This window comes from Parus major, chromosome 1 (assembly GCF_001522545.3).
Source record: "Parus major isolate Abel chromosome 1, Parus_major1.1, whole genome shotgun sequence".
In the NCBI taxonomy this organism is placed as follows: domain Eukaryota; kingdom Metazoa; phylum Chordata; class Aves; order Passeriformes; family Paridae; genus Parus; species Parus major.
In genome coordinates, this window is record NC_031768.1 from 33,938,693 (window position 1) to 33,948,943 (window position 10,251).

Here is a 10,251-nt window from a genome sequence, read left to right on the forward strand (position 1 = left end):
TCAATATTAGTAAATTTAACACTCTTAGAACAGTGCTCAGACCATGAAATTCAACTTCTTAGGCTGTTACAGTTCTGGCATGGTTTTGTCTCAAAACACGCTCCCTCAGAAAACTCTGACCCACAATCAACTTCTTGATATAGTTCAGGAGATATGACAGACAAAAGACCATCCCAGAAAAGGAGTTTCTATGCAGCCATGATTTTACAGAGGCTGAAAACAGTTATTAGAGGTGTGTCAAATATGCTAAAGATCAGGATATGACTGGTCCCAGCAAATGAAGTGGAAAGTTACTACTGAGTAAAAACATTTTCTGTGTAGTCCACTGGAGGGTGCAGACACACCCATGCTACCTCCAAGATTTACTTCTGTGTTTCTGAGACCTGGATATTTCAGGGGTTTGTCCAGAGGATCTGGGGGAAAGAGCTAAAAGAATCACACTTTGCTGTCCTCTAGAAATCCCCTTTCATAAGCAGCAGCTTATAAAAGTAACCCAAATTCTGTCCTCTTCCTATTTACTGCTGTCCAGATCCCACCCTCTGTCCTCATCTACCCTGATTTGTACTACTAATTTTTCCTTTTTTTTTTTTCTCATCCTCACCATTTCAGTGCTTACTTATCCACAGTTCCCTACCCTTTCTCTCACCACTCCCTGTGTTCCAGTGCGATTTCCCTTTGATCCCCGCAGGGCTTAACTCTCCCAAGGTGAAGTGACAAAACTACAAAGGAGGGTTATTCCCACAGCTTTTAACTGCTCAACCACTGTAGCACTAAAGTGGGGTCCATTCAGTGTATCCAGGATTCTGGGAGAACGGGATTTCTACTGGGCATGATTTAGAGAGTCTCAAAGATCAGTCATATTTTTTAGAAATGGTGGGCGCAGGGAAGAAAGGAAAAGTCTTAACAAGATTATTTCTGTCTTTGTGCATTCTCACCTGCTCAAAGCTTGTGCTCCTAAATATTCCCTTGTTGCCTCAGCAATTGCCTCATACAGCTAAACTCTGCATGCAACATCCTGCCAAAGAATATGCAAAACTTTTCATCTTAAATGTTGACCAGACTTACAGGCAGCTCCCTAAGGAATTTGTCTCGCCATCCCACGGCTGATGTTTCCGTGCTGCAGCAGATCAGATTTCCTCTACGACTAAGATCTGCAGAAAGGAACAAACAAGAAATCTTTTATGAATTTAAAAAAAGAAAAAGGAAAAAAAAAAAAAAAAGAACATATCTAAAGATAATTACAAACAGTGACACGGTGACAAGTACTGATAACATTTAACATTTTCTATTTTCTTTCACAGCCTTAAATATGTGGTTCACTAGCTTTAATACATACCTGTGCGGGACTACTACAGCTTTAGAGTATAGACGTCTGAAGATGAAGAGAAGATAAGAGAGCACATCTTGCTGGTTTGCTATTTTCCCTTCTTATTTCACCTTCAGCAAATGTGAATCAGGTGCAGTGTATCTCGCTGTAAGTAGCCCTAGCTGCTTCATCATGACCATAGCAAGGTGTAATTTCTGTTCTTATTTCAAGATTTAGTCAGCAGCTGGGAGAACAAGGATTTTCAATTCACCAGCTGCTGAGCCCAAATTCTTCATGCAGTAGTGTGAACATGTGACAAAAATTGTGCAGCTCTTAATGACCAAGCTTACAGATCCCTGGCCCCAGCCTGAACAACACTTGGAGCCTCATCAGTCTGTGTGCAAAAAGGCAAAATCTCTCTGTTAGGGTATCAATGACAGCTAAAACCCAATTATTGAGCTGGTGCATGAAGCATACACAGATTTCTCTCTCTCTGAGTATTTAGCTTTAACTAAATATTCATCAACAGTGAAAAATAAGACTACTAATGGAAAATTTCTGTAAGGACAGAAGGCTTCCAATCAAAAATGTATGAAAAGACACCAGATCAAACTGACATTATCAGGTTCAAAGACGTAGAAAATTAATCCTGTGGGATATTTGTGATTGATTAGCATCAAAATTTAGACAAAAATTGGATTATATTACCCATTTTAAAGATATTTTAAATAACAACCTGAACTCTCAAGTTGAGTCCTTCTCAGGCTTCCTGTGTATAAATAGTAAGCCCAAGAGGAACACCAGCTTGATTTTCCCATTTGAAAGCTGGCAGTAAGAATAATCAAGCCAAAACCACAATCACACAGACATTTAATTATAAAGAGAGCTAATTTCATCCAGGAATTCTGGAGGCAGTAGTCGAGGTCCAAACTGTAATATCATTTCTGTAATGTCATTTTTCAGAGGAGAGCTACATTTCCAAGCTCCTTTTGCATGCTGTGAAGAACATGGAACCAGTGTCGATAAATTTCCCTGGTGAGAAAGCCTCCCTTCTGTCCAACTGAAAGCTTTGCAGACATTAGTTGTCAGCAGCGAAACCCCCTGAATTTCTGTTTCAAAACAATTTTTTATCTGGAAACTATGCAAATGTGAAGTAAAGTTTTTAAGTGGCAATACACATGCGAAACAGCAGCACATATTTTAGATGTGCAGTGACACAGTATTGGTGTGCCTTCATTTTTGCGCAGGACAGGGGAATATACCACACAATAACTTGTTGTGGCTGAGTTGTGTCTGGGTTTCTTCCCCCTGGCCAGTTAGCCAGAACTCAGCAGTTACTGTGGCAGACCAAAGTTACCATACAAGGAGTGACCTTTCTAGTATTTGTTTTCAGTGCTGTTACACATAACCGCGGCACATAACGTATGCCACTCTCCGACAGAGGAGTGCACCCTTTTCCCACATCAAAGATACTGATGCTGAAAGAGAGCACCGAGAGCAAACATTTTAAATCACCTGAGCTGGCCTTTTCTGCACTAACAGTCATCAGTGAAAGCCTAATTGTCTGCACAGACAGACACGTCTGAGTTGGACCCAAACCGATAGTGCAAGATAGAAGAGGAATACATAAGCAGTGGGTAAGATGCTGGCTGGTGACAGGGGATGCCTGGGTTCAGTTTGTTCTTCCCACACAAAGCTGCTGAGCACTTTCCCTTGAGCCATGCCTATTCAGCAACTGGGAAATGTGACTGCAGGACGGTAGGCACACCTCAATCAGCTTTCCTCCAGCAAACTCCAGCATAGGCTGCAAGTATTTACCAGCTAAGGCCATACAGACCTGTAAGGAACAGCAAACTGCTTAGCATTGATGTTCAATCTGAGAAGACTAAGTCTGATGCAAATGTTTCTACCCATGCCACAACCTCCTCCCTAGCAGAATGGCGACATAGTCTCTGGCTGTTTCTAAACAGCTGTTTGCAAGGGAAGACTGGGGTTCTTGATCAGATTGCCTGCACTGGGGAGCTGCAAAAACTGGGGCACAGGTCTGGCAGGTGGGATTCATATGAATTCCCCATCTGTAGATGCAGTGACAAAACTTCAAGTGGATCACTGAGTCTATTGTGCGTAACACATTACAGAGGTCCCATTGCTACTCTAACAGTGATTTCACAAGTAAAATGGAAATTATTTAGGAATGAAGTCTCAACGTGGATGGAAATTTTGTGTCTGAATCAAACCAATGCCGTTAAAAGTCCTGACTAGATTCTCCTGACTACTATATATAAAATCCAGAAAGTGTTTAAACCAAACATTCAAGGAGTCAATGTCCAAATATTAAAATAGGTTACAAGTAAAGACATAAAAACCCACAAATGTCAAAAAACCCCCCGAGTCTTAAAAAACCCACAAATGCCATACCAGTGTATGATTTCACTCAGGGATTAGCATGGCACGGACAATTTCTCTTTCTGTATGGTGACATGATGACAGGAGATTATTACAATAACTGCCCCACAGATGTCTATTTACTGCTTGTTTCTGAACTATTAAACAAAACGAAAAGGTTTTCACACAAATAATCTCTCTCCTTATCTATTAAGAGGCAGCAAATGCCGTATGCAAAAGTCCACTGTGTTGTGGGAATTCTTTCTGGTGCCTGTCTGTCTGAGTTCAGCTTTTATGCATCAAAAGACCCTGATGAAATTGTATCATTATATGATATTGTTCCACGGTCACTCCTGTGTGTATGTTGGGCTGTTGCAAACCTCCAGAGTTGTCTCAGAATGAGTAAAGTACATGACTCTGCAATAGTTAAAGATAGATATCAGGTCCTGATTTACAACTAAAACTGGTTCAAAATTATCTGGGTATGATTTCTTTTTCTGCCCCCCAACATCTAGAAGTTCATTCTTCCTCTTTTTAAAAACGGAGTTGAAGACACACTATGATTTTTATTACTCTCTCACTAAAGCAAACTGTGCACCTGAGAACTCCTTATTTTGTTAGTGGTTCTTGCATAATGAACTCCTTAAAACTGGCGATAAGTTTTGTTTCTCTTTTACTGCAGTATTTGCTATAATAATTCTGACTTCTAAATATGTGCAACATAATTTCTTAATTATCTTTGCTCTATTATTAAGCCATACCGTTCTTCCTTTATTTCTACAGCTCAAAGTCATCTGTCACAAAGAGACACATGTACTTCTTGGATTACAGTGAACTTTGTTCTCGCTTCAGATGTAAATAATAGGAGGGGAAAAAAAATCAGTCTTGACTGAGTCTGGCTCCTCTGAAAAACTACTACGAATAAACAATCAAGAAGTGAAAAGCTGTACTCCTTACCTGGTCTGAGAGGTACAGTGCACCTTGAAAGCCTCTTAAATGTCACAGAAGAAATAGAAATAGTTGAAAGTTTTTACTCATCCAACCAGAAGACTCAGGAAATGACTATTTTGCAACTATTAACTCCTTCCTCACTTTGAAGCCTTTCAAGTACAGTTCCACCGCAGTTTCGTAACGAATGCTCTGCCCTACACAACATTTCTGTTTCACTGAGAATTTGCACTGAGAATAAGCAGGTGGCCAGAGAAGAAGAATCTGATCACCTCCGTGGAAGAGAAAAACGGCAGTGCTTTCTGCATAACTGGGACCAAGTGCATTTTACTGCTGAGTGACACTTATGTAATGAAATGCAGAAATGACCTAGAGTAATAGTCTGACCTCCCAACTCTCATTTGTAGAAGAGGTTTAGAGCAGTAGAGCAATATTCTTATATTCAATTCAGTGTTGTGGTGCCCAAGAGAGCAAGGTAAAAACTAGGTTATTTGAAGGAGTGGCATCCATTGCAGCCTGGAAAAGCATTTGATATACATATAGTGTATGATACTTTTATACACAGAGGGTCTCCAGCTGAAAGTCAGGCATCCTGGAGCATCAGGAGTTAGTCCTCTGCACAAAAAAAGCCCTCTGCTCCTAAAAATCTGTTTCCCCTTCCTAAATGTATCTGTTTTACTAAAAGGCATTTCTGAGAGCTTATAAACATCCACTAACCTGAAGGCTCTTAAAGGCCAGCTGCCCACAAGAGCACAAGGCACTTCTGGGGAGTGGACACCTCTGTACAGAACCCAAGGTGGCACCTGGGCTTCTGAGCCTCTGGAGACCCCATGTTGGGGTTTTCTGAGACAAATAGGGTTGTCTTACCTAGCTCTGGCCATTTGCACTGTAGATGTCTACACCTGAGTTTGTCATTCAAGGCACTCTTGAATATAGGCAGTGGAAAGAAAAAGACGGTTGCAAGATTCTTTATCTGGGAGTTTTTACATCCAAAAAAGAGTTCCTTCTGCTATATAGATATATATGCTCACATGACTTTTTTATGCAATCAAGATTTCATAAAAACTACAAAAAAATCCTTATTCTCTGCAAGCTAAGTTTTACCTTTGTTTTCCCAAGGATTATTTCCAGTAACAAAGACTCAAGAGGCATGCTCCCACTGATGAGGCTGGTCTGCACTTGAAGTTTATCCTTTTACAATCTACCATGAAAATAATGAAGATACTCTAGACCCTTGATCTGAGCAGGTGCTTAGTTGCTGTCTTGGAATGGAAGCCAAAATATTTGCATGACTCCTCAAGCTATGGCTTTTGATGCTATAGCTTCATATGCAGAAACACCAGGGAATTTTACTTTGAACACGGCTGCGGGACAAAGACACGAGTTCTTGCTTTAACTCCTCTCACTTCCACATATAAAAAATTGAAACCAACTGTAAGTATTCTCACCATGAGCCCACAGGTAAACAGGAAGGAGTTTCAGTCTCATAGCCTCAAAGAGTGCAAAATACATTGAATCAGACATCCTAAAACTCCCCCCAAGAATGAGATTTGGTTTGCTTCTTTGATTGGTTTTTTTTTTTGGTAATTTTTTTTTAACAGTCTTATTTTCGTTCAAATATGGCAGGCTAGAAACAGAGCTTTTTATTTTCCACCTTTTGCTTGGTCCATTCTAGGCAAGTGAGATAACCATGGCATGAGTTTTCCTGTAGCAAGGTGTGCTTTTTTGAGGGATGAATGGCAGACAGGCAACCAGTGAAAAGAATGAGGAGACCCCTGACTCAAAACCAATCTGATTATCTCCAATCTCTGTAACACTCTCAGAACTCAGAACTGAGTTGTGATGCTAACAATGATAGGAAAGACAGAATACATGGCAGAGAGAATATATGACTTTGGTGCTCATTTTCCAGGTGGCAAAACATTTTTTATTTTTTTTTAGGCAAAAACATTTTGCCCAGTGCTGTTGACCTGTGTGCAGTGATGCCATTACACATCTCAAGAAAATCCAGTCCTCAGTTAAGATTGACCGTTCCTTTTAGTGCTAACATGGAGCTCTCCAGTAAGGAGACATTCCTACCAGCTCTTAAGGAACAAGCAGATATCTTGGCCAATTACTTCTAGTTAGATTCATTACAGATGTTCAACGAAGGGGTGGTGTGGTGAGAAAGAAAACATACCTAACAGTTTTATCTTGCACATGAGAAATGACCTGGTTCCTTGCCCAGTGTCACAGTCTACAAGGACCAAAACATTTTGTCTGTCAGTTATTCAACCCCCAAATTGCAGGTTTATGTAGTGTTGCCCAAGAGCAAATGAATGGGAAAAAACCTCAAAGAGAAAAAAGTCATGCCAGTATTTTCAAACTGACATTTTTTCATTTCAGTATAGGAAATTTCTGTTGTAGGAAATGATAGCTGCTGCCTAATTGAGTGGCAATGGAAGTAGTAGGTGATATGGGTCTTTGCTTTGTTAGAGATGGGCTTTCCATCCTCTAGGGTAGTGTTTCAGTCACTGGACTGCAGAGCCTTTTGGGGACAGGATCTCTCCAACTAGATCTGGTCTACCAGAGCAAGAGAAATTTCCTACTTTATACACTGAGGTGAGTGTCCTGGTCACACCTCTGAACAAAAGTGTCTTAAGATCAAAGTCTCAACATCTCCTCCCCCACCAAACACATTCACACTTTTCTCTTGGTTTCTATGCAAAACCAGAGGGATTCTCCAAAGCAGACTCCTGGCAAATGTTTTTCTTGCAGCAAAGGTTCACGTGAGTGAGACATTGCAAGCAAGGGGTGAGAAGAAGTATGTGAAGGAAAAGAGGGAGAGTGATGACAGATGGCAGAGGAGAGTTAATACTCTATGATGTGCAAGGGTGGTGGAGAAGCAAAGGAGCAGAGAAAAGGAGGAAAAGCCCTTAGGTAGGATGAAGTGGGGGGCATAGCCTGCAAATCAGGAATAATCAGGCTCATCAGATGCATTGTGGCATGCATCAGAGTTCAAGTTCACATGCAGTATTTGTCTTTCCTGTTCGATGTTGTAAAAATATTGAAAAGTGTAAAATAAATCTGTGGTCCAGTGACTGATGACTGCTCTTGGGAGGGAGGTGATGCTTGGAATGAGAACCAAGAGGCATCTCAGTTTCCTACAGCTGAAATTAAACCACACTTTGTGAAACACCAGAGCTCTGTTTCCAGGTCTGTAGCTGCCACCTCACAGCACTCCTGTGAATCTAGCTGTCCCTAGACTCCCTAAAAACAGTTTTAGAAAAAAAAATCCCAAATAAAAAAATGCCTCTGGACCGAAACTAAAAATTTAATCAGCACAAAATACAGTACACATTTCTTGTTCTTGTAGAAATTCTTGAAATGTTTATCTCTGATCCTCATCATGGCAGTGTTCTTAAGGTTCTAATCACTCTGTCATTGCTGTTTTGATCACTGCCTCCATTGTGATGGTTCAAAAGCTCAGTCTGAATAAATCCATCTTCACAGCATGAAGCAGCTAGAGCCTTAGTTTGAATTGACTCAGCTTTGAGAAAACCTTTAACTGCCTTTGACATAGGTCAGAAAATTGCACATTTGCTGACAGACCGCTGGTCTGACTAACCCTTACAAGGCAGATTTCAGTTTGATAGTCCTGATAGTCAGCCTTTAAAAGTGACTTCCCCTTGCTCTTAGTTTTAGTTTAGGGTATTATCCCTACATAAATGAGTCTCCCTTAATTTTCCAGTCATTGTAAAGGAGGAGAAAAAAAAAGTGCAGGGATCAGAATTTCTTACCTAGTGTGTAGTTATTGGAAGTATTTTTCAGTCATGTAAAGTCCAATTGTGTTTGTCATTTTTCATTTAAAAAAAATGCATCTCAATTTCAGCCTAAGGACCAGACTCAGGACTGAGAACCTCAGGTGTTAATTCTGTGGGAGAAGTGTTGGAAGGAGGCAGGATCCATGACCTTGGTCTATCAGGTTACTGCGTTTCACAGAGGGAACTTTCTCTCAGGCAGAGACAAGCAGTGATCAGAAATTTACCCAAGGTAACTTGTGTTGGGAAAAAATGTAGTCAGTAATTGCCATTTTCCAGGCACCTGTTTGAGCTGAGCCCTTAAGAACAGGCAGACACATCCCCATTAATCTGAAGCCCTCCCAATGTGTGGGTCAGCTCAAGAGACAAATCCCTGTGGTCCTGCAGAAAGCAGGGGACCCTCTAGACGCTTATGCTAGAAGGAATTGAGTGCTATCCCAGAACTGAACTCTGCCTTGGGTCTCTGCCCCATAGCTCTTAGGAGAAGCCAGTAAAACCACGTCAACCAAAGCAGACATATTCTCAGGTCTCAGCTTCTGGGATCATGCCTTGAAACACCTAGGGACTGACCAACTGAAATCAGTATGGGCAAGGCTTTGGCCAAAGCTGTGTTACTAGGGACAAATTGAGTTTATCCAACCAATTCCTACTCCACCAAATAATCCACCCTTTGAGTCCATCTCTCTCCAGCTTAGAGAGAAAGGATGTAGAAAGTGACCATGTCAAAGGCCTTACAGAAGTCCAGACAAACAATATATTTTCCCTGCTGTAGTCAGTCCACTGACAAAGGCCATCAACTTGCTTTGGTGAAGCTGTGCAGACTGTCCTGAGTCCCTTCCCTGTCCTCCATGTGTCTTAGCATAGCTTCTGGGAGGATCTGTTCCATGATTTTCCCAAACACAGAGGTGAGGCTCACAGGTCTGTAGCTCCCACAGTCCTTTCCAATTTTTTTAAAGATGGGTATAATGTTTTCCCTTTTTCCAATTACCAGAAAATTCACCTGGTTGTCATGACTTTTTGAATATCATAGAGAGTATCTTGGCAACTACAATGGCTAATTACCTCAGGACTCTGGGATGCATCTCATCAGGTCCCATAGTCTTATGCACAGCCAGGATCCTCAAGTGGTCACAAATGTGATCTCTTACAATGGGATGCACTTTGCTCCCCTAGTCCCCAGTTATCAAGGCTGTTTGCTCCCTTACCCACCACACTTGTTTCCTGACAGACCGTGGTATCCAGCCCAGACAATTTAGTGGCTGGTGGACAGGAAATCAGTGTTTCCTGTCTGCCTCTTCCCTGATTAACCAATAAGGTCATGGATATAATAAAAGGTTTGGGTTGGAAGGGATCTTTAAAGACCACCTAGTCCAACCCCAAATGAAGGACATGTAAGTGGGAAAGCCTTTCCTCAGGCCGACCTCCTGATCCTTGTAACCACTCTGTCTAACCTGGATAAAACCAGCAGGAAAATGGTCAGCTCCTGCAAAAGTCAATACCTAGGGAAGCAAAGTATCTTATGTGATTGAAATAAAAATATAATGCTTGGGTTTGTTTTTTCATTTTTCTTTTATAAACTAAAGTGTTTCAGTGTATTTTTGGAAGCTATTTCAAAAGAAGGTTTTGTCTTGTGTTTTTTTTCTGATTTGCTGCCCAGATGTACATGTGACAAACTGAAATATGGCCAGTAGATGCTTCAGAGCAGCCATCTTCTCTCAAGCAGAGGGTGCTGAAAAAGGAGGCTGTGGCTGGTGTATACAGGATGGTGAGATCCCTGAAGGTTTTGGTTGTGTGTTTTTCCCCTTTGTCCCC

At 41.2% G+C, this 10,251-nt stretch overlaps 1 protein-coding gene across 2 annotated transcripts in view; it reads right to left on the minus strand.

The window, feature by feature from the left end:
• The window catches only part of P2RY8 (P2Y receptor family member 8), a 31,970-nt gene extending 27,036 nt beyond the window's left edge, over positions 1-4,934 (minus strand). Inside the window, exons 1-2 of one of the 2 annotated variants that reach the window (XM_015645735.3) lie at positions 4,649-4,934; positions 1,066-1,151 (exon numbers count right to left, since the gene is read on the minus strand). The gene's annotated coding sequence lies outside the window, so the exon portion shown is untranslated. The remainder of the gene's footprint in view (positions 1-1,065; positions 1,152-4,648) is intronic. The other variant, XM_015645718.3, reaches the window with a different exon arrangement.
• Positions 4,935-10,251: the final 5,317 nt, after the last annotated feature.